This window comes from Nomascus leucogenys, chromosome 6, assembly GCF_006542625.1.
Source record: "Nomascus leucogenys isolate Asia chromosome 6, Asia_NLE_v1, whole genome shotgun sequence".
Lineage (NCBI taxonomy): Eukaryota > Metazoa > Chordata > Mammalia > Primates > Hylobatidae > Nomascus > Nomascus leucogenys.
The window spans coordinates 72,025,165-72,049,245 of NC_044386.1; positions in this window are offsets into that span (position 1 = coordinate 72,025,165).

Consider the following 24,081-nt stretch of genomic DNA (forward strand, 5'->3'; position numbering starts at 1 on the left):
AAAGGCTGAGACTTTGAAAACAATTAATAAAATAGATAAACCACTAAATGAGGAAAATGAAAAAAAATAAAAACAAAATCACATACACACATTCAATAGGAGGAATTCACAACAGATATTCTATTAAACAAACATAAGAAATCATCACTCAACCAAATGAAGATTAATTGCAAAACTGAAATTGATGATTTTCTAGGCATTTATAATTTATCAAACATTGGCTACAAAACATGACAATGTAACCTACTAATTAACATAAAATTAATAAAATGGTTATCACAATTTTAATAGGGATTGTCATAAAACCTTTAAAGAACAAATCATTAAAGTGCTGTGTAACACAATCCAGAAGTTTAAAATGGAAGGGTCACTGACTTGTTTAATTATGAATGACACATAATTTTATATCAGAGTGTAACTAAGGTAGTGAACACACACAAACACACATTCACAAATACATGCAAATTAATGATCAAGTTTATGAATAATTGATGCAAAATTTTAAGAAAATATTAGAATAAAAATATTTCAGCAGTGTATTTCTTTAATCAGCCAAAAAAGGTAATCATATAATCATCTCTTTTGATCAGGCAAAAACAATTAGATTTTTCTCTCCTTTCTTCACTGTTAGTCATTATTTTGATGTATCAATCAATGCAATTGTATACAAGGCCAAAAAATGAGACATATAAATGATACATCCTTCAAAGAAGGATTTAAATTCCTCTCTCTGAGATGTTGTATGTTGAAAATCTGAAAATTTCTGTAAAACTTTAAAAAATAAAAATCAGTAAAATTCTAGGAGAAAAATAATAAATGTGGATAAGTTTCATATAATATAGAAAATGTGATGAAATGCCTATTTTTGTTATCACAATAATAATTTAAAGTACACAAGAATCATGTACTTTAAATTTAGAAATAAATAAAAACTGGGAATAAATTTAAAAATGTGTTAAGTGCCTTCAGGAAACCATAAATACTTAAACAAATGATAATATATACTACATAATTTGATAGGGAACTTTAACATCACCAATGTGTCAATTTTTTAATGAATTTACCAAATTTCTAATAAAGTACTGCTTAGGGAAAAGTCTTAAACTGTGTCCTTCCTGTATTCTCAATCACAACAATCATCAACGCAGAAAATGTCAGTGGCTAAATGTGGGGGCATTTCACACACACCAAGCAGCAGACACCAGCTGGGCATCCTCCAATTTAATTCCAAGGCTATCTACCTGGAGATAGTGTCAGATCCCACAGGTGAGGGGCCGGCCCCAAGACTCCCCCAACTCCCTAGACACCAGTCACAAAGTCCAGGCCTCTGGAACTTCTGACCAGTGGGCTTCAGGTTGGCATTCCCACGACCCACTCTTTGGATTTGATTAATTTGCTGGAGCAGCTCACAGAGCTCAGTGAAACACTTATGTTTACTGATTTATTATAAAGGATATTACAAAGGATGCAGATGAAGAGATGCATTTGAGGAAGCTATGGGGGAATGGAGTGGAGCTCCCATGCCCTCCTGGAGTGCTACCCTCCAGGAACCTCCCGGTGTTCAGCTATCCGGAAGCCTTTGAGCCCAGTGCTCTGGGGTTTTTTGGAAGCTTCGTGACATCAGCATTCCTTCCCCCAAGGTATGGGGGGTATGGACCTTTATCAGATGAGGATCTTATGATCCACATCAGAAAGGTTGGGGGAGATTGGAGTCCTCCTGCCTTGAGGTGGGTGAAAGGAGGTCAGGAGAAAGAGAGATTCTGTTTCCTAAGGCCTGCTCCTGAAGCCTAACACATGCAGTATTTTTTTACAAAGACTGTAACAAGGGCTATGGGAGTTATGAGCCAAGAACCGTAAATGAAAATGTGTGTGTGTGTGTGTATCTCATAACAACACAAGTACAAACTAGTTCTTTATAACTAAACAAAAAACTATTGTGAAAGTTGATATGTTGGGGGGAAAAAGCCAACAGGACCAGAACATTTTAGAATTGAAAAGCATCCATTCAATGAACTTTACCAGGTCTACGAACAGTGTCATATTGCCAGCAATATGAAAAGCAGGTAGTAGGACTTGAATTGATAAAAAATATATGCTAAAAAGGTTCATAAATGGACATATGTATTGAGTTGATGATAAAGATAAAAATAACAGGATTATTCAATAAAAGTTTTGGGTGAATTCAGGAGTCATGTAGGAAACTAATATATGGGCTCCAAATATCATATTTTAACAGCAGTATAAATTCCACCTACATCAAAATTTCAAACAAATACAAAACCAGAAAAGGATTTTCTTTTTATTTTAAAGTCTTGGAGTCAAGAATGTCTTACAATGACATATTCTATAAAACTCTTTAAAAGTTTGACCATAATTGTAGCAATAACTGCATAGGGTCTACTGTGTGCCAGGCTCTGTTCTAAGATGGTTTATCCCATTTAATCCTTCCAACCATCCCAAGAGGTAGTCACTATTAACCCCTTGTAGTAGCTGAGAGCACTGAAGCTGAGGGAGGCTCATAGACATGTCCATGGCACACAGTTAATAGATTTGCCCATCTGACTGCAGGGTGGGACTCACACCAATTGCTCTGCCTTACAAATGTAACCAGTTTTTTTTTTTTGTTTGTTTGTTTTTTGAGACAGAGTCTCGCTCTGTCACCCAGGCTGGAGTGCAGTGGCGCAATCTCGGCTCACTGCAAGCTCCGCCTCCCAGGTTCACGCCATTCTCCTGCCTCAGCCTCTCCGAGTAGCTGGGACTACAGGCGCCCACCACCACGCCCGGCTAATTTTTTGTATTTTTAGTAGAGACAGGGTTTCACCGTGGTCTCGATCTCCTGACCTCGTGATCCGCCCGCCTCGGCCTCCCAAAGTGCTGGGATTACAAGCGTGAGCCACCGTGCCCAGCCTGTAACCAGTTTAAAATGAGCTAATGAATTCGACATGAGCAACTTCCCCACCCCTAAAAAAGTATCAAACTGTAAAAAAGTCATAAAATGGGTCGAGAATTTATTTCCATAATATATAAAGGCTTCTAATAAAATACTAGTAACTTAAATCAACAGAAAGTATACATCTTGCACAGAAAACAAAATGCATATAGTTTGAAGGAGGGGAAAAGTTGTCAAGCATCACTAATAATACTTATTAAAACTGATGAAGTTTCAGTTTCCTCCCAATTTGTCAAAAACCCAGATGTTTAAAAACACACTCTGTTGGGAGAATAAGCATACATTGCTTGCAGAAGTATAATTGGTACAATTTCCATGGAGGAACATTCGATAAGAATCAAATCATGAATTCACATATGCATACACATTGACCAAGCCATTCTATTTTTTAAAAATGTGACTTGCAGATTTATTCTATACATACAAAATCTTTCAGGTACAAGGATGTTAATCTCAGCCTGCTTTATAACGGGTGCAGTGGCTCACATCTGTAATTGCAACACTTTGGTAGGCTGAGGCAAGGGGCTCACTTGAGGCCAGGAGTTCCAGACTAGCCTGGCCAACATGGCCAAAACCCCGTCTCTACTAAAAATACAATACAAAAATTAGCCAGGGGTGGTGGTGCATGCCTATGGTCCCAACTACTTGGGAGGCTGAGGCACAAAAATGGCCTGAACCTGGAAGGCTTAGGTTGCAGTGAGCCAAGATCGTGCCACTGCATTCCAGCCCATATGACAGGGCCAGACTTTGTCTCAAAAAAAAAAAAAACAAAACAAAACAACAAAAAAAAACAACAAAAAAACCCAAAAAAACTGGAGACAGAGACACACATATATATTTTATACTCATACTTTTGCTTTTAATCTTTTTGATGTATGTTATTTTAGGTTTATCTTGGATCTGCATTTATATTTTTAATACATATAAAAATATGAGTGAAGATGGTGCCACTGCACTCTAGCCAGCGTGACAGAGCCAGACTGTGTCAAAAAAAAGAAAAAATTAGAAATGACAAATCCAACAATAGGCAACTGGTTAAAAAATGGCATAGACATACAATGGAATATTATAAAACAAGATTTTAAAAGTAAACAAACATAAAAACAGGAAATTTGCTTGGGCTGACCTGGAAATATTGTGGTAAGTAGGAAATATACATGTACTAAAGTTTATAAATCATTTGTATATAAAACCAGTGATAGGCCTGGCACTGTGACGCACACCCGTAATCCCAGCACTTTGGGAGGTCGAGACAGGCAGATCACCTGAGGTCAGGAGTTTGAGACCAGCCTGGCTGACATGGTGAAACCCCATCTCTACTAAAAATACAAAAATTAGCTGGGTGTGTTGGTGGGCGTGTGCAATCCCAGCTACTCGGGAAGCTGAGGCAGGAGAATTGCCTGAATCTCGGAGGCAGAGGTTGCAGTGAGCCAAGATTGCACCACTGCACTCCAGCCTGGGTGACAGAGCAAGACCCTGTCTCGAGGAAAAAAAAAAAAAACAGCAGTGATAATCAGATATGGTGTCTATGCTTGTGTGTGCATAAAAGTCTCCTGAAAAATCATACATATGAAATATCTATCTCTATATATCTAAATATGTACACACCCAACCCAATGTGTATAAACATACATACTTTAATATGTGTGTGTATATATCTATATATAAATACAGGAGAATATGTGTGTCTGTATATATATATATATATATATATATATATATGCATGTAAAATAAAGCAGAGCTGAAAATTGAATGTCAATTGTTAAAACATTTCGTTCCTTTGTGAGTGTGAGTTTTTGTGAAGAGGGAAAAATGTGTTTGATTAGACTGCAGTGAGAAAAATTAAGTGGTTTAAGGTAAATATCGTGAGGACACAGCAATGATTTGCTGCTGCTAAATCACTATGATGCCAGAGCTGGCTCTCAGTGCTCCTACAGATGTAGGCATAGGTTTACTGATCAGGCTTGGGACTGTCTGATATTGCCATGTGAGAAAATCTGTAAATCAGATATACAGGTCTTTCTACTCAATATTCTATATTCTCCTGAGCCTCTCTAAACAAGATGTTTTTCTGAAAAATTATTGAAATAGTGACTAAAAGTCTGTGAAAAAGAATAAAAATTAATTTGGAAGAAGATAAAGAAGTGAAAATTGACCTAGAACAAGCAAGATAAATAGAAATAAAAAAGCAATATTGGAAATTAAACACAAGTAATCCAAAAGAAAGATTTTCTAAATTTACTTATATTTGACAATTTTTTTTTTTTTTTGAGACAGAGTCTTGCGCTGTCACCGAAAAAGTGAATTTTAAGGCACAGGTATTAGTAGAGAAAATGAAAAAACAATCAATGACTCAGAAATTTAAAAGAATTTTAAATTTTTATCCACATAATTACATAGCCTCAGAATAGACAAAGAAAAAAATGACAAAACGGCCAGGGATGGTAGCTCACACCTGTAATCCCAGCACTTTGGGAAGCCGACGTGGGTGGATCACCTGAGGTCAGGAGTTCGAGACCAGCATGACCAACATAGTGAAACTCCATCTCACTAAATACAAAAAATTAGCTGTGCATGGTGGCACATGCCTGTAATTCCAGCTACTTGGGAGGCTGAGGCAGGAGAATCACTTGAACGCTGGAGGCAGAGATTGCAGTGAGCCAAAATTGTCCCATTGCACTCCAGCCTGGGCAATAAGAACAAAACTCCTTCTCAAAAAACAACCCCCCCCTGCAAAAAAAAAAAGAAAAAGAAAAAATGATAAAACAATTAGGGGAAATCCATGAGCCTACAAACTTAGCAGATATTTTTAACATGCAGTAGTCACGTATTTTAAAATACTGTTATATTTGGATGACACAATGAATAGAGTGGACCTAATTGTCATGTTTAGATGCCTACATGACTACACTCATCAATGGAGAAAAGTCACTTCTCATGGTATGACAGTAGACAAAAAAGGGAAGATGACCTGGCCAAAAGCTCTGAATTCCAGATGACCTCTCTGATAAAAATAGATCACATAAGTTTACTGTATAGTAGGCAATGTGCAGATGAGTTGATAAGGATAAGCTAATTCTCATAACATCACTCAGAACAATATGCTAGTTAAGAAACTCTTTTTTTTTTTTTTTTTTTTGAGACCAAGTCTCGCTCTGTTGCTCAGGCTGGAGTGTAGTGGCGTGATCTCAGCTCACTGCAACTTCTGCCTCCCGGGTTCAAGCAATTCTCCTGGCTCAGCCTCACGAGTAGCTGGGATTACAGGCATGCACCACCACGCCTGGCTAATTTTTTGTATTTTTAGTAGAGATGGGGTTTTGCCACATTGGCCAGGCTGGTCTCAAACTCCTGACCTCAGGTGATTCACCCACCTCAGCCTCACCTGCTGGGATTACAGGCGTGAGCCACCGTGCCCGGCCAAGAAACTCTTAACTTCTCAATGCTCAATGTCAATCCCACACTGAGAAAGTTGTGGAGCCAGGATTTGAACTTGAGTTATCTATTTTCAGAACACTTAAGTTGACTTCTCCTTCTTTCCTGCTACCCTTTTGATCTGGAGGGTGTTATGGGGAAGAATCTGCCTACAAAAAGCTACTTGGAGAAAAGCACATTTTCTTCATTATAGATGGGCCAAACACAAGAGAAGTGCCGAGTTGCTGGGAATAGAAGACTGCCAGATCCACCTGGTCTTATCTATCCATCTCATCTTCCTCTAAACAAGGGGTTTCTTGTTCTGCTGCCTGCACTATGCCTAGTTCCTCAAATTCATACAACAGCACTCTCCTTGCTCTGCTTCCTTGTTTCCTGGGCCAGTGGTTTAGTCTCTTTAACTGTGGCTTTGCTTATTTCTTTGAATATTGTCTCTTTCAACATATTGCCCAAATTCTTAACTAGGGGTAATAATTTGGGTATTCTGAGAAGCAGACACCAAGACAGGATTAAATGAGCAAGGATTTTACTTGAGGGCATTCCCATAAGAGAAAATGGGGAGCACTCCAGAAAGGCTTTGATATACTTTGGACCACACTGCATATGTGTTACTGTGTGGAGAGACAGAAGGCAGGCAGGATAGAAGCACTGCTATGTAATCTAGTAGAGGAGGCTCAGCAAGGCCATCCCTAAGCCATAGTCTGCCATTACTGGAGTTTTATATCTCTCAGAAATAGGCCTGATCACACTTAGTTATTAGCTGGGAGCAGCCCATGGAAGTATGGCTTTGACAAAAATGTGGTAATGGATTTCAGAGAATACTAACTGGGCCTCCTGGGTTAATTAAAACTCCCTGTAGTTGAATGATCCAGAAAGTATTGAATGTTCCAGCTATACTGCTAGGCATGGTGATTGTATTAGGATTCTCCAGAGAACCAGAATCAGAACCTACATTCTCAGGATTCTTCAGAGAAACAGAACTTTTATCAAAATACCAAGGTTCAGTCTAGGTCCTGCTGCTCGCCACACAGAATGCCAATTGCTGGGACAACAAGTATTGCCAGGGAAGAAGGCTTTAATCAAGTACTGAACCTGGGGAAAATGGGAGATGAAGTCAAATCCGTCTCCCCAACCAAGTAAAACTGAGGAGGTTATGGAGTGGGAAAGGTGGAAAAACAGGAATTAGAGAGGGGTAAGGAAACAATCATGATGGATGAGGGGTCTGGTGTCTCATTGGATGTGGTTGTCTGAGGAGTTTCAGTTCCTTGCCAGAGGGTTTGTTTCCTAAGGAAGGAAGTCAGTAAGACAAATGTAAGTTTCAAATTTTAAGACTAGAGAGGGTCAATTTCTATGTTTATTCCAAAAAAAACATAAATATCGGTTTATGGGATAATAGGACCGGTTATAGTCCCCCACCTTTATCCATCCCTCAACATTGGGAACCCTGTTGTCGATCCTTCTCTCTGCCTCATGCTGAGGAGGGGCATCATGGGATAGTGACAAGGAATGAAAATGTAGTACCTGGTTAGCATCCAGCTTGCTGGAGAACCATAATTAAACACACATACACACACACACTTGGGGAATCCAAGAGAACAAACCTAAGCCTCCCAAAAAGAATTCCTGATTCATCACATCCACTTTCGAAAAGCTATGGTTTATCCTTTAGGGGAGAACAGTAATGAACTGAAAGTGTGTAGTCCCTTAATGATTTCTTATTTTGGGTCTTTGGGCTTTGCATGCTAACTTAAGGCTGTCTTAGGAGTTCAAAAGACCATGACTGTTTCCCTTGGAGGGACCCCAGAGGGACTGGTTTTACCTGAGTATGGTGAATTTATGGCTTAACACAAGCTAACTTGAACTAGACCCTGTTGGAAGCAAACTCAGACTAGTTATTTCCAAAACATAAAGTTAATATCCCTGTCATTATAAAGCCAGTCCTAAGGATTTGCATATGAAGCATATTAGCTGCTTCATCTGGGCTGCTCCACTTGGCTTTGATAGGTTCCCTCCTCTCAGAGTAAACAGATCTTACAGTGGCTTTTATCCAGTCCACCAGGCTGGCTGTTCTCTCAGGAATAACCCTCTGTGTGTCTGGATTATATATACCCATCTGCAATTGTTCAATAGTGAGCCGTGGGTCCTGGATGAACCAAAAAAACGTTTTGCAATTCTGCAGCATTTAAAACCAAAGACATTGCTCCTGAATTAGTTACTTTCACAATCCTCTGTAATAAAGGGTCTTCAGGAAGCTGTTATACCAATCTGTAAAATGGAACAACTCCTTCACATTATACCCTCTGGTTTCAATAGTTAATTGGTTCTGCCCTTTCCCCACATTGGAAACCATAAATCTCAGAGATACTTCTTGGAAACCACAGGTCTTAGAAATACTTTTTGGTTACCTGGCATAATTTTCACTTTTTGTGGGTAGCCTTAAAGCTGGTGATCTGAGCTCAGACAGACCCAGGTCTGAGTTTGGCCTAGCTTTTAGATCCAACTCAGCACTCTCTTACCTTTATTTTAGCTATTATAGATAATAATAACAAAGAGATTGAATATCACTTTTCCCTATGAAGTCTGCATTTCATTATGCATCCAGTGAACCAACTCCCCAGGACTTGAATCCATCTCAGAATTCCACTGGTAACTTTTACCTTTAATAACTGAATGCAGCACAGCTGCAGCTCCACACCATGGGTGACCACATTGTCACTCAGGAGTCAAAGGTTAATCCAATAACAGGTGTACTATAGCTTTCTTCTGAAATATAATTTTTCCTTCCTTAGTCCTCCATTTTTAACAATGACAAATCATAGTGGGACCAATTTTACAAAGTAAGTTTTAGTCTTATATTTGACCTGATTATTTGTACCACGTTCAGCAAGAATTATTGTAGGCTCTTATAAATTGGCTTTGCTGGAAATTTTCCTAAGGTAGCTCTGATTTGGATTTTAAAGGCCTTTCAAGCACAGCCAAGGATTTATAAAAAGTAAAGTAGAGGTTCCTCTTCAAAGACTTTCCTCCCCATCTAATTAGGAATAAATGGTAACTTCTCTTAGAAGCAAAATGTATTCACAGATTGTGCTAACATTCTTAAATATCTGCTAGCCGTAATAAAGAAATCAATGTACTTCATGTTCTTAGCACCCACAATTTAGCCTAAATATTTGCCCTGGCATGCTTATACTGGTCCAAGCAAGCATTAGGTCATAGCCTGTTCCTCTTCCTTTTTTGAAGGTGTTTTTACCTTTCTCAGCATTCCACAAGTTACTTCCTCCTTCTTTTGTTCTCCTCTGCCTTTGCCTCTTTGAAAAAGTTCTAAGTTGCTAGCCAATCAGGACAAATATGGAATGTGAGGTCCCATTGTAGCCAATGGAAACCGGATACAGCAGTAGGGTGGACGCATCAGGATATAAATGACCCTGTCTCCTTTGTTCTGTGTACTCTCGTGGCAAAACTGCTGGCGAGTGTACCCTTTCTGCAGAAAGTAAAAATTGCCTTGCTGAGGAAATTAAATTTATGTTCAAGTGCTATTTCTTTATGGCACCGGGGAACAAGTATTTCTAACAGATTTATCTGTGCCTGCAGATACCTATATAAATTGGGTGAATTCCTCTCTTCTTGAGGTCTCAAAATAACATGAGGTTCCTGATACTGTCAGAAAGTGGCATTCTTTGTTTTCCACAGGTCAGAAAGCCTGCGAAGGAACTGTATAGCCAAGGTACAAGGCCAGGCTTTCCAAGAAGCTTTTATTGGCTCCATAAGTCAACTTCAGTTTCTCAAAGCATTCTGCTCATATCTGAAAATATGTTATTCCAGTCCAAGCCTTGATAAAACAATCAGTGTCTCCGATTGTGACCTGTTATAAAACAGATTCTTATTTAACTTATGCAAATAACTGTATTGCCATACATTGAGAATACTTGTAAATAATTTCCAAAATCTGGAGAAATCAGCTGGAGAAGAAAAAAAAAAACTTCAAATTTTGTTTACAAGAGTATACTCTATCAGTTGTTAAACACTATAAACAGCTCAAAAGAAAAAGTTTTCTTTACTCTAAAAAACAGAACAAAAAGAGTTGGCAATCTTTCAAACAAAAAAAGACATAAAAATTATTTCAGTCCTCTATTAGTTCAGTCCATGCAATTAACTCTTGTTCTGCTTCATACTGGGTTAGCAGTCTTTAAATACACATTGGCCTTTTAATTAGAGTCCTGCATGCTTTCTCTCTGGTCCAATGGCACAATCTCCAAAGTAATCAGAAACCTGTATTCAAAAGTCCTTTCCATGAACCCCCCTAAAGCAGTAAGTTTTGGACTGTAGCTGATTGTAAGCTGCTTTTTGAGAATCAAAGTAAAACAATAATTGTGGATGACAGATGTCTTAAGTCAGTCATAAAGACAACTTGTCACTGGTAACTTGGGATCTTTCCTTACTTTGTACCAGTTGCAAAGAAAGAACACCCAGTTGGAAACAAAGTGAAGCATGTTTTATTCCTGGCCAGGAAGGGAGAAGGCGAACTCTTGCTCCGAATGCACCTTCTCCCTGAACAACAGAAGGCATGGGGTTTTAAAGGACTGCATTCATGGAGGGAGAGGAATGTTAGCATGTGTAGGGTGGGAGTCCAGACCCACAGGCTCAATTCATAAACATACATCTTCATACAACCCATGTACATAAAATAGTGGAGATTTTCTTTTGCGTGTGTGTTTCAGCCGGGGGGTGGGGTGCGGAATTTTGGCATTAAAATATATTTTAATGATCTGAAGGCAACTAGGATCATCTGTTCCAGCTTGGGTGCTTTGGAGGTTTTACCTCCCTCTGGTAGCTGGTCAGTGGTCATGACATTCTGGCACCAGCCCAGGCCCACTGGGTTCTTAAGCTGTTGTGCCTATAAGTAAGGGACTAAAGAAAATCAATAAGAAAAAGAGTCTTTCCCAGTTATTTCATCAGGGTGGCCCTAGATACAAAATCCCTCCTCTGTTTGCTCCTCATTCCTGATGGCTGCTGAGGGGTGGGTCCATCTTCTAGAACTGCTTTCTGCGGTGTATGGGCATTGTCATTTCATAAGTTAAGAGGAGAAAAACTCTTCCCTTGCTATTCTAAGGTAGGTCTGATTGTCACCAGGCTGCAACCCTAATTGCCAAGATCCCTTCTTGATTACCCTTCGTAGCTTGATTGCTTCCACTTCCTTGCTGATAAAGCTTACTGAAAGGTTAAGAATACAGGGCCAAAAAGCAGTAAAAGTATGATCATTACCAGTAGGCAAAGGACACCTTTTATTGCATTCCAGATGTCGTTAGAGCTAATCTTGGTCACCCCAAAGGAGTAGAGCCATTCTGCTTGTTTAAACATTTCCTTTATATTAACTTCTATCTCCCCAGACGTGTTTACTCAGGTGCAACAGGAGGTATTGGTGATCACACATACTTCTTATTGTTTTGCTAGTAGTGTAAGGCCAACTGATTGTCCAGTACTACACTGACTAGTGAATTGAAAGAAGGCTGTATATTTTGAAGAGCCTTTCTGGTATTACCTGTGAGATTTTTGACTGGGTTATATTTCTTAGGGTAGCCTCATGATAGGCAAAGCCCCTCAAGGGGCAGCCAACTGTACAGCAAGTACTATACCTACCAGGATCAGCCCAAGAGCCCTCTTAGACTTAATTGTAATGGCAGGTTTTGGTATGAATGGTTATTCCATTGGGTCCCATAACACCTATTGTATATTGTCCTGTGTGTATTACATTATCTACACAAGGGTGAACTACCACTAGCAATGGAAAAGAAAAGGTAGCAGCAGAGGAGCTATTAGGGAGGTGGTGGTGGGGAGAGCCACAAATGAACACATACCCTGCGGATGCACACACCCTTGTGGGAATGGGGAAGTTTAGCCAATTAAGTAATTAAGAGCCCTGAAGGGGAGGGTGAATCTTCTGACAATGAGGGGACAGGGGGCCTTTTTGAGTCCAGGTGAAATTTATTTTTATTACTGAAGCTATTGCTGGAGGTGGGTAGTAGAGTCCCCAGTATCCCTTGTTGCCTGAGGTAGGTGCTGGACTATATGAGTCTTTGACTCTCGGAGTAAGATCCATGCAACCCATAGACAGGGAATCCCTCAGGTGTACAGAACAGGTGTGGGTTGGACTTTAGATTTTCATGGCACCTGTGTAAGGTTGAAGTCACCTCCCCAAGGACACACAGTGTGCAATGTTCCTCAAGTCTGGAGGTGCCTGTGATATGTCCGGCATTAAGACAGATTGTTCTGGCTGTCTATAATATGGGAGAAATTGACTATTGCCTTTGTGCCCCAGAGTCCTTTGGATGCTGAGATCAAAATCATCAAACAGCATAAGAAAAAAAGAAAGAATCCATTTGTATTTATCTAGACTAAGCACTCAGAGGTGGCTAGGAGATAAGAATGGTATTAGGCGAAGGGTCACTTGTTTAAGGAAACACCACGGGGCTTTCATGGAGTGCTTGAGGGAGTGTGGTTGAGGTATATGCAGTGTTTTATCAAGATGCCAGAGGGATATCAGTCAGGACTAGCATGGTCAATATGTTCCAATATAAAAGGAAACAGAGCCCTAAGCCAGGGACCACCTGTGTGGACAACAGAACAAGTCCTAATGCAGTCAGAAGCAGACAGCACAAAAGTGACACCAAGAACTCTCCTGGAAGGTAGAGACATGTAAGTTTTCTAGCAGTGACCTCTTTAGATGGGTCTGAGTGTTCTTATCTTTTGGGAGTCCAGGTCAGGTTTTCAGAACAGCAATTTTAAATCCGAGATGGGTTCAGCCCAGTACAGCCCAGTACGAGGGAGTTTCCTGCACTGGTGCATCCACCTGTTTCACTCATGTGTGGTGAATCTGTGGGGTGACGCCCTGAAGTTTTAAGGCAGAATGTGTGGTCACAGTCACTAAGTATGGTTGCATCTGTTTTGGACCTAATTGCCTCTCTGGGCTTTGGACCTTCCAGGTTTTCAGATACACCCAATCTCCATGGACATAAGGATGCGGAACCAGATCTGTCAATGACAGAGAAGCCTAGTTTCTGTAAGCTTCAAAAACATAGGCCACCTCCCTGACATGTATTGCATATTTTAGTTGTTCCTGTTCCTGTGGACTCAGCCCCTTCCCTGTGGCTGCCTCTGGGATTGGTCGCCCACACATCAGTTCAAATGTACTGTTTCTAAGTTCTCCTTTTGGGGCAGTCCTCATTCTATGAAGAGCCATGGGTAAGAGAGTGAGTTTTCCTGTTTCTTGGTACAGTTTAGCCAGGGTTCTCTTTAAGCTTTTGTTGGTTCTTTCCACTTCTCCTGAGGATTGGGGTCTCCATGCTGTATGAAGTTTCCAGATGATTCCTAGGCCTTGGGCTACCTTGGGCCACAGATACCACTGCAGATCTTCTCCAAATAAGGCAAGCCTAACTAAGGGGGCCCAGGGCATGTTTGCCAGTGCAGACGGGAATTTGGAGTATCCCTGCCTCAATGAGAGAAGCTGCAATGTGGAGGGGATAAGTCGTCCTTGAGGGTGATGAGGGAAGGAAGGAAAAAATGTATTGCTTTACAGACAGGGTGATGATAGGCCAAAGAAAGGGAAGAGAGGTGAGTAGGCAGGGTAGAGAGCACAGCCATGGGCAGCGACAGGAAGGCAGGCATGGCAGTGGTTGAAGCAGTGGGACACAGGCACCAGGAGGCAGAGGCTGCAGCAGCAGACAGAAAAAGAGAAGAAAGACGATTTAAACCATGCACAGAACTAATACCACAGAGCTCAGGCATGCCTGGCACTTTCCTGCAGTCCAATCAGGCATCCCCAATCTCCCAGTCTGGTCCATCTGTTTCAGATGGTCTTCCCTAGGTGCCTCAATTAAACCATGGGTATTTCTTTCAACTCCCAGAATGTGATCCATAAACCTCACAATGGAAATATCTTCCAATGCTCCAAAAGTGAGATTTGCCCTTTCCTGATGCCTTTTTCCAATTTGATAAATGCCCACGTTACCAGCTATCACAGTCCTCTCAGGGTTGTGGCCACTGGCCTGATGGGGAGAGGGCTGACAGGGTGATGGGCTTGGATACGAGTAGCATGGTCATGGGCTCAAGCCCCACCTGCAGACACTCCCAGCAGACACTCCAAGCATGAGAATTTGACTTGGGTGTTGGCCCAAGATAAGCTGCCACTGTCCACTGCTCCAGCTGCTGGGAGTCACTGGTTAGGAGGTGCCACTCAGTCCCCAGCTGAGGGAGGCCATGGCCATCCTGGACAAGCATCCAGAAATTGTCACTGTTAAAGTGAATTCTTTCCCTACTTTGTACCACAAAGAAAGAACACCCAATTAGAAACAAAGGCAAGTGGTTTTTACTTCTGGCCAGGAAGAAAGGAGACAAGCTCTCACTCTACATGCCCCTTCTCCAGAACAATAGAAGACAAGGGTTTTTTAAGGACTGGGTACAGAGAAGGAGAGGAATGTAAGCACGTTTGGGGTTGGAGTCTAGACCCACAGGCTCCATTCATAAGCATACATCTTTTTTTTTTTTTTTTTTTTTTAAGACACAGTCTTGCTCTGTCACTCAGGCTGGAGTGCAGTGGCACAATCTCAGCTCACTGCAACTACCGCCTCCCGGGTTCAAGTGATTCTCCTGCCTCAGCCTCCCGAGTAGCTGGGATTACAGGCACCTGCTACCACACCCTGACTAATTTTTGTACTTTAAGTAGAGACGGGGTTTCACTATGTTGGCCAGGGTGATCTTGAACTCCTGACCTTAGGTGATCCACCTGCCTTGCCCTCCCAAAGTGCTGGGATTACAGGTGTGAGCCACTGTGCCCGGCCCATGCAACTTAAATATACAATGGAGGGTTTTTTTTGCAGGAGAGGGAACTTTAGCATTATAATAATATGTTAATGCTCTAAAGGCAACTAGGGAGTCTTCTGTTCCAGCTTGGGCAGGTTTGGAGTCTTATCTCCCTCTGGTATCTGGTTAATGGTTATGAAGCCCTGGCACCATCTGATTTCTTGAAATAGCTGTGCCTATAAATAAGGCACTAAAGAAAAACAGTAAGAAAAAGAACCTTCCCAGCTACTTCATCAGAGTTGCACTGGTAACAAATTGACAAGGAAATGTGGTTATTTCCGCAGCATACAACAATTTATCATAATAATCATAATTATTATTGATAACATAAACTAAGACATATCAGAATTTTAGGAATTTCACACAATTTTGGAACACATTTCTAACACATTTATATAAATATAACTGAAGGAAAGTTAAACACCATTTCCTACATGACAATGCTTCCTATATAATTTTAACATACTGCATAAGCCTCTTGGACTTCAGGAGGCCATAATATCTAAAAAGTTAGTTTGAGGTCAGAAAGACTGAAGTCAGAACTTGAAATTTTGCTTTTGAAAAGTCTGTCAAATATCAAATGTTTAAAACACTTGATATCACAAAATAGGATCATAGGTCACTACCAAATATTCATTTAGCCAAAATGACAAAATATTTAAAAACACACTTTTACTCTGATAGTTTCCCAAACAGTAAGCCCTAATAAAGACAGCATAAAACCAACTCAGTCTCTCTCTCTCTCCTTTTTTTCCTGATGTTTACTCAAAAGTTAAACAAAAATCTTTCATTATTTCTTACTAATATTACATGAAAACTTTGTTCAAAAGAAAAAAACAATTTTGTTGTTTTGTTTTCTATACATTCTTTGTATATTATTAATGTTAAAGCTAATGTTAATACAAATTTATAAATATATCTATCTAATTTTAATCAGTTTGACCATAAGGTAAATTTGCCATAAACCTTTTACAACATTTTACAATTTTATATTAAATAGATCAGGTCTGCTGTGGTGGCTCATGCCTTTCATCCTGACATTCTGGGAAGCCAAGGCAGGAGGATTACTTGAGCCCAGGAGTTTGAGACCAGCTTGGACAAAATTAGCTGGGCCTGGTGGTATATGCCTTTAATCCCAGCCACTCAAGAGGCTGAGGTGGGATGATCACTTGAGCCTGTGATGTCAAGGCTGCAGTGAGCCATGATTGTGCCACTGCACTCCAGCCTGGGCAGACAGAATGAGACCTTATCTCAAAAAAATAAATAAATAAATAAATAAAGATAGCGCAGATCAGTGCTCCAAGAAAACCCTGTTATTCCAATATAGGGACCCAGATGCTGGCTTTGCATTATTGTGCTTTTGACATTAATGTTTAATTTATAGAAAAACTCTGAATTATCTCTCAAAATTGGCTTTCAACATCTCATGCACCCACATCTTCCATGACAGTCTCTGGGCCTAGAGAGACGGAATAATATTAATTTCTGAACCTGTCTCTCACAAAAGCAGTTCATTTTGATTGTTGCTTTCTCCCTGGTCTGAAGGCAAAGCTTTGAGTTGTGTCAATGTTCAAGATTGAGAAGAAGTTGCTGCCTTTTTCAGACCCGGGAATCAAAGCATAGTAATTTAATAGCACAAAGATTATAAAACAATAAAGTTATATGGATGTAAAAACCTTCTTTTAATCTCAGTTTTCATAAGTGATTAAAAACAACTAATAACAATGACATAGTAATTATCTTGATAAAATGTAAAACCTGTTTCTTAGGCCAGTTACTGTGGGCGGAGGATTACCTAGGTGCTGAGGCAAGAGACTAAAGGCACAAATTGTTTCAATATAATAAAAAAAAGTTAAAAATAGTCATAATGCAAATTAAATATAAAGATGATCATAAACAATCATCAATCATTATTATAAACATTATTAATCATTAGTTTTTAATATTACTTTGTTACATTACTAATATAATGTAAAAATAACCGGCAAATATAGGGTCAAGTACTAAAGAGACATTATAAAAAGTGACCTAAAAAACAAGAGGTGAGCATTCTGTCACACCCACATAAGGTCCACTTGTGGGTTCCTTAGTCAAGCGGTAACGCCAGTGTCTAAAAAGGCACCCGTTACCTAACAAACCACAAGAGAGTCTCCTTTCCTTAAAAAAGTCAAAAAATACTCTACTCCACCAACTTCTTATAAAAGGCTGAATATTATCCAGGCCTGCCCACAGTCATCCAGAGGCCGAAACCTCTCCCTATAGTACTGTGCTTCAGTAGTCATGCTCCTTGTCCACATTCATGTTCCTCCCATACTCCTAGTTCCTCCTCCTCAAAGTTCATAATAAATAGCGATAAAAAGTCTTAAAATCTTTAATCTTTCTTATAAGTGCAAAAAAAAAAAAAAAAAACCTCTAATGTATACTGCCTTCTCTCTCTGCTTCAGCTACCTAAAAGGGCCCCAATCCTATAATCACGTGACTTACTTCACCATGTCAATCACTTAAAAGATTCACCCTTCTTACCCTGCCCCCTTGTCTTATATACAATAAATATCAGCGAGCCCAGCCGTTTGGGGCCACTACCGGTCTCCACATCTTAATAGTAGTGGTCCCCCGGGCCCAACTGTTTTCTCTTTATCTCTTTGTCTTATGTCTTTATTTATTACAATCTCTCATCTCCACACATACAAAAAAACACCCACTAAGCCTCATAGGACTAGACCCTACATCTGGTGCCCAACGAGCTACCAGAAGGCAAAGAAAGACCTTCTGCAGTGTGATTGTTTTTCCTTATGAGAAGCCCACTTAGACAACCTGAAAGTCAAACCTGATGAACAATTTAAACATAAAGAAAAAGGCTTTTTTAATTCTCCTGAGTACAGAATCAAGTTATACTGGAGGAAACGCTTGCTTTTCTAGACCCTCAAAATAAACATTTCAGCATCGGGTCACAACAGCACTTAGAACTTGACAGAAAAAAATTATTACAGGAGTTGATGAAAAAGTTGAAGGAGAGAGTGATCATCTCAATCCTTTTCAAGTGGAGCATAAAAGCTGAAAGCAGCAAGACATGACACAGTTGCACTTCTGAGCTACGAGTCTGAGAAGATTTAAAAAGAAGTAGATTATAGAATCAAAATCAAAACCTCTTGCACAAAACTGCTTCCCATACAAAATTATTCTCTTTTCCTTATAACCTTTTCTACCTGGATCACCTGTGCTCAAGTGATCCTCCCGTCTCAGCCTCTTGAGTAGCTGGGACTACAGGTGTGTGTCACCACACCAGCTAATACATATTAATATCCACAATTTCTGTTTTCACATCTCTCTCCTATACTTACAGGTTCCTTTCTCCCTTGCTTCATAAATAACTTTTCCAAGTACATAACTTGAATCAACCTTTAGATAACTTCTGAATTATACAAAATTATTTTTCTCAATAAGAACACATCTTCAGCACATTTTATATGCAAAATTATATAATAACTAGAATTCTTATTCTTAGTAACCTTAAATTTTAGTGAAAACCTAGGAAGCAAGAGATCTTGAACTGTCTCTCAGATTCACTCTGTTGCTCAGGCTGGGTGCAGTAACAGTGTCATGGCTCACTGCAGCCTTGAACTCCTGGACTCAAGTGATCCTCCCGTCTCAGTCTCCCAAGTAGCTAGGACTACAGGTGTGTGCCACCACGCCCAGCTAATTTTTATTTTTATTTTTTGTAGACACAAGTTCCCTCTGTGTTGCAGGCTGGTCTCAAACTCCTAGGGTCAAGCAATCCTTCTGCCTTGATCTCCCAAACTGCTGGGATCACAGGTGTGAGCTACCATTCCTAGTCCATAATCCCTTTGAATGGAAAATAACACATTCAACAAGCATCTAAGAAATTTCTTTTTTTATTATACTTTAAGTTTTAGGGTACATGTGCAATATTTAAAATTACACAAGGAGATCACCTACAGCATTTACCCTATTTATATTTCGTTCATTTTTAGCAGTTTATTCAGATTACTTATAAGAATATAGATATTAGAGCTAGCCATTATTTCCTTGTTAACCATTTTTATAATGTGTGAATATCAGGTGTTCACCTAAGAAAGAAACTTAAAGTGAAATACATGGATATTTTCACCAATAACTCAGAAGATTCAGCTATTTTCATTAAACCAACAACATTAAATTAGTCTTACTTAAAAATCACACAAAAATTATTTTGTTCTTGCCTGGGTTTACAGTCTTACACCTTTTTGTGCCATACCCTGACCCAATAAAATAGCTAGCACAGACAAATATAAAATCTGGACAAAAATGTGTGCTGACAATTTCAAAGACATTTGTATTTTTATTTTATCAATAATCTTAAAGCCAGTTTATTGATTCAATATTTACTTAAGTCACATGAATTTGAAAAATACTTGGACTTCATTTATGAGCACTCTTTTACTTATAAGCCAATTTGATACCCGGTTAAAACAACACAAAACAAAATAAATGTTCATACACATAAACTCATCTAGACATACACACACCCATAAGCAAAGGTCCAATAGCTTTTACCTCAGAACTGTAGCCATTAGATAAGAATACAAACTCACCGGTTTACATGCATATTCATTTTGCTGAACGTTCTCCTTAGTTCAGCTAAAACCAGGTTCTTGTCACATAACCAGGAAAGATTAGGCTCACGGACACATAGAAGGGTTAGGAGCGGAATTTACTGGGTGAAAAGGAAAAAGAAAAAGAACTCAGCATAGTGAGATGGAGTCCTGCTAACTGGCCCTCCACCTCACAGATTGAAGCCCGGGTCCCCACAGGGGAAGTGAAGAGGCCAGGCTCCTCCCCCCTGCAAACAGCAGGAACTTCCCGAGGCTCCACCCCGTCCTCCCAGTGCTCAGGTGGGCATTATTCAGAGCGAATCAGTGGGGAAAGCGTGGGGGCTTCATCTGGGACCAGCAGTCCGGTTTTTCAGCCTTCGGGACATTTTAGGCTTGAAAGCAGGGTTTCGCCAGGGACCCCTGACCACCTCCTGTCTCTAGTATTCACATGGATAAACTTTGCCCTGATAGGTAATTTGATGAAAGCTGTGAAACAACATTTTGGGCAAAGCAGTGGTAGCTTAATTTTAAAGGCCAAACCTTCCTAGACCCCAGAGAACACTGGAGCCAAACATAATACACAAGAGCATCACATACTAAGCAGGTCTAACTCTGCTTAGAACAGCAGTATAAAATCCATGAGACTCTATCCTGCTTTCCTATTCAACAGCAAAACGAAGACAGCACTACAATTCAAAGACTTTCTGAGATCAGACAAGATAGCGCATGTTCAGAGTTCCCGTATGGCCTTAGCCATCAGCCCACATCTACATTCAGATCAACCCCAGTGGGTGCAACTAGAGGGGGCTGCATCCTGGGATTGAACCTCAACCTCCCACAACTACATCAACAACCACACAAACAATCACAAAAATACAATTCGCTGGAACCTGGGAGGCAGAGGTTGCAGTGAGCCGAGATCACGCCAGTGCACTCCAGCCTGGGTGACAGAGTGAAACTCTGTCTCAAAAAAACAAACGGCCGGGCGCGGTGGCTCACGCCTGTAATCCCAGCACTTTGGGAGACCGAGGCGGGCGGATCATGAGGTCAAGAGATCGAGACCATACTGGCCAACACAGTCAAACCCTGTCTCTACAAAAAAAAAGAAAAAAAAAAAAAAAAAGAAAAAAATTTAGCCGGGCGTTATGGCAGGCGCCTGTAGTCCGAGCTACTCGGGAGGCTGAGGCAGGAGAATGGTGTAAACCCGGGAGGCAGAGCTTGCAGTGAGCCGAGATAGTGCCACTGCACTCCAGCCTGGGCAACAGAGCAAGACTCCGTCTCAAAAAAAAAAAAAAAAGAAAAGAAAAGAAAAACAAACAACAACAACAAAGAAAATACAATCCAACTGCTGCAGCAATGAACAAGCCCCCAAAGTGTCCAAACTGAAACAGTATTTCCTCTCTCCATCAGATGGACTTGTTCAACCTGCAAACAGAAATTATTTTGCAATTTTCCAAATTGAGAGAAGCCCATTCTGCTCTCTGGTACCCACAAAAGATATTTGCCCTGACACACAAACAGTTACTAACAAGCCCCCAAGAGTGTCCAAACTGAAACAATCAGGTGTTTTCTCTGTCCGTCAGTTGGGCTTGTTAAACCTGCAAAATGCCTTTGGAATTTCCCAACTTGGGCGGAGCAGACCCCACTGTCTGGGCCCACAAAAGACACTCACCTGTCCAGATGCAGATGTCAAATTTCAAAGGCTGTTCTTCCTAGGCAATCAGGAATATGGTTGAGGCAGGCAGTGGCGGTACCAGAAGAGAGAGACTGAAACTCACCTCCAGCCATAAAATGGCAGGCAGCTTCTTAGAAGGGCTTCTGAGACTCCCAGCCCTTGGCAGCAGCTGAGCCATGAGCAACAGCAATGCATTCCAGATCAGGGAACCAAAATCTGTTACCAAAATGCTAGGGGTTTGGTCTAGGTTCTGCTGCTCACCACCCAGAAAGCCAATCACTGAAACAACTATTGCCAGGGAAGAAGGCTTTAATCAGATGGTACAGCCAAGGACAGCTAGAGATGAAATCTTAAATCCATCTCCTTGACCAACTAAAATTGAGTTTATGTAGTGAGGAAGGTGGGAAAATAGGAATTAGAGAGGGGTAAGAAAGCAATCATAATGGATGAGGGGTCTGGCCTCTCATTATCTGGATGCAGTGGTCTGGTGTTTCAATTCTTTGCCTGTGGGTTGGTTTCCTGAGGAAGAAACTCAGATGAGACAATGGTAAGTTTCAAGTTTGAAGACGAGGGAGGGTCAATTTCGATATTTATTCAAAAATCCTGTAAATATCAGTTCTATGGGACAATTGGGCTGGCTACAGAACCAGAACCTATAATAAAGGATTTCTTAGTGTGCCTGCCCAGGCTCACTCGCCCAATACCTGAGATTTTATTGGAAGCCTCTGTTGCCTCTCCCTGGCACCTGCATTCAATTAACACTTTAATGCAACAGGTGTGGATTATCAGGATATGACCTTGCCCTGGTGCCTGCTACCAGATGATCACTTTTAGAGAGGTAATGTGATAATTGCTTTACCATCACCTGACATTCCTAGTGGATGGGGGAGAGCCCTATCCTGTCCCACTCATGCCCATCTGCCTACTGTAACAAGAACATAGTGCTATTCATATAACTTTATATTGACTGCCTCAGAATCCATTTTGAATATGTTCAAATTTCTCATACCACAAATGGAGCTCAGTCAACCTTAACGCAGTTTCTTTCCAGTTCCCTGCGTCTTCCCCATTCCTCAGTTCAGTTAGTCCAGATATTGACATCGTACAGCCTCCCTATGGGATAGCTAGATACAACCTACTTGATTGGTCCCACTGACCTCCACACCCCATGTGGAATGCTTAGATATGCCACAGCAACTACCTCTCAGTCATGGCGTGACTTCCTGGAACTCGAGCCTACTTGATCTACATCTACCAGTTAAAACTTCCCCCAGGAAGCCTGCCTGGGTAATAATGCCTTGGATCTCAATAAGCACTTTGGCTTTCAGGCCCTTTGCTCATTCCCTCTTGCTTCTCACACAAGCGTGCATGTCCCAGATGCCCCCACCCTTCCTGTCGGCACTCAGACACGAGCTGCCCTCTTCTCAATGGGACCTGTAAGGAATTTGCTGCTTCTGGTAGTTCATGTGTTTTGCTGTGTTGCCTCCTCTGTGTCTTACCTGACTCACACACCCAAACCTGACTCTCCTTCTGGTCAGGGATCTCCCAGAGAGCGGCTATCTTGGTAGGAATAGAGTGGAAACAGTCAGACAGGAGCCTCCACGGCATCTGCCAGGACAAACAAGTTTCAGGTGAGAGGAACAGCTGGTCACTTGTCAGACTTTTAGGGATTTGGCTGTCCACCAACATAAAGAGGTATTCCATAAAGGAATATCGTCAACATCCACAACCACCTCCCCTGGAGCCCCAGCAGGATATGGCTAAAGTTTATAGCCACTCTCCAGAGAGAGAGAGACCTCAAGACGAAATTAGAGAAAAATCACAATAGAAGAGGGAGCAGGTTTATTGTTACATATGTTTAATATAGGGTCAAGTTACTACTAAGGGACACTGCGGTGAGACATATCCTCAAAATTAGGCATAACCAAAGACTTCCAAACCTGTAACTTATTAAAGGGTCCCATATATTATGAGCTGAATTCTGACATGATTATCAGGGCCCTCCGAGGGGTCAAACTAAATCTAGAGAAGCTGAACTCCCAAAATAGAAGGGAGGGTTATAGAATACTCAGATGATGAGTACTGACCTTCAACCCAAAGAGGAGAAGAGGAGGAATGAGCATGACCCTTGCTTACTTGGGCTTTTAAGCCTGGAAGAGGCTCATCCCCTAATAGCAGACATTGCTGCTTAAGCACAGGGACAATGGGAAGCCACCAAGGACACTTGGTCCCTTTGAGGTAAAACTGGCATATGGTTTAGTGTGTATGTCATTTCTCTGAACACCCCAAATAAAAATGATAATGAATATATTTCTAACTCAGAGGAGGCCCCTTTTGACCCCAAGTCAAGAAAATACTTTTTCTCCCAAGAGGTATTGTCCAGCTACCATAAACAGTTCTCAGTTTGGTGAGGGCAGCTCACACTATCTATGAGGCATAGATGGAATTGATTTGCTGGCTGGCCATGAGGAAAGCATAAGTCCCAATTCTCAAATGTTAGTGTATTCTCAGCTGGGTGTGGTGTAATCCCAGCACTTTGGGAGGCCGAGGCGGGCAGATCACCTGAAGTCAGGAGTTC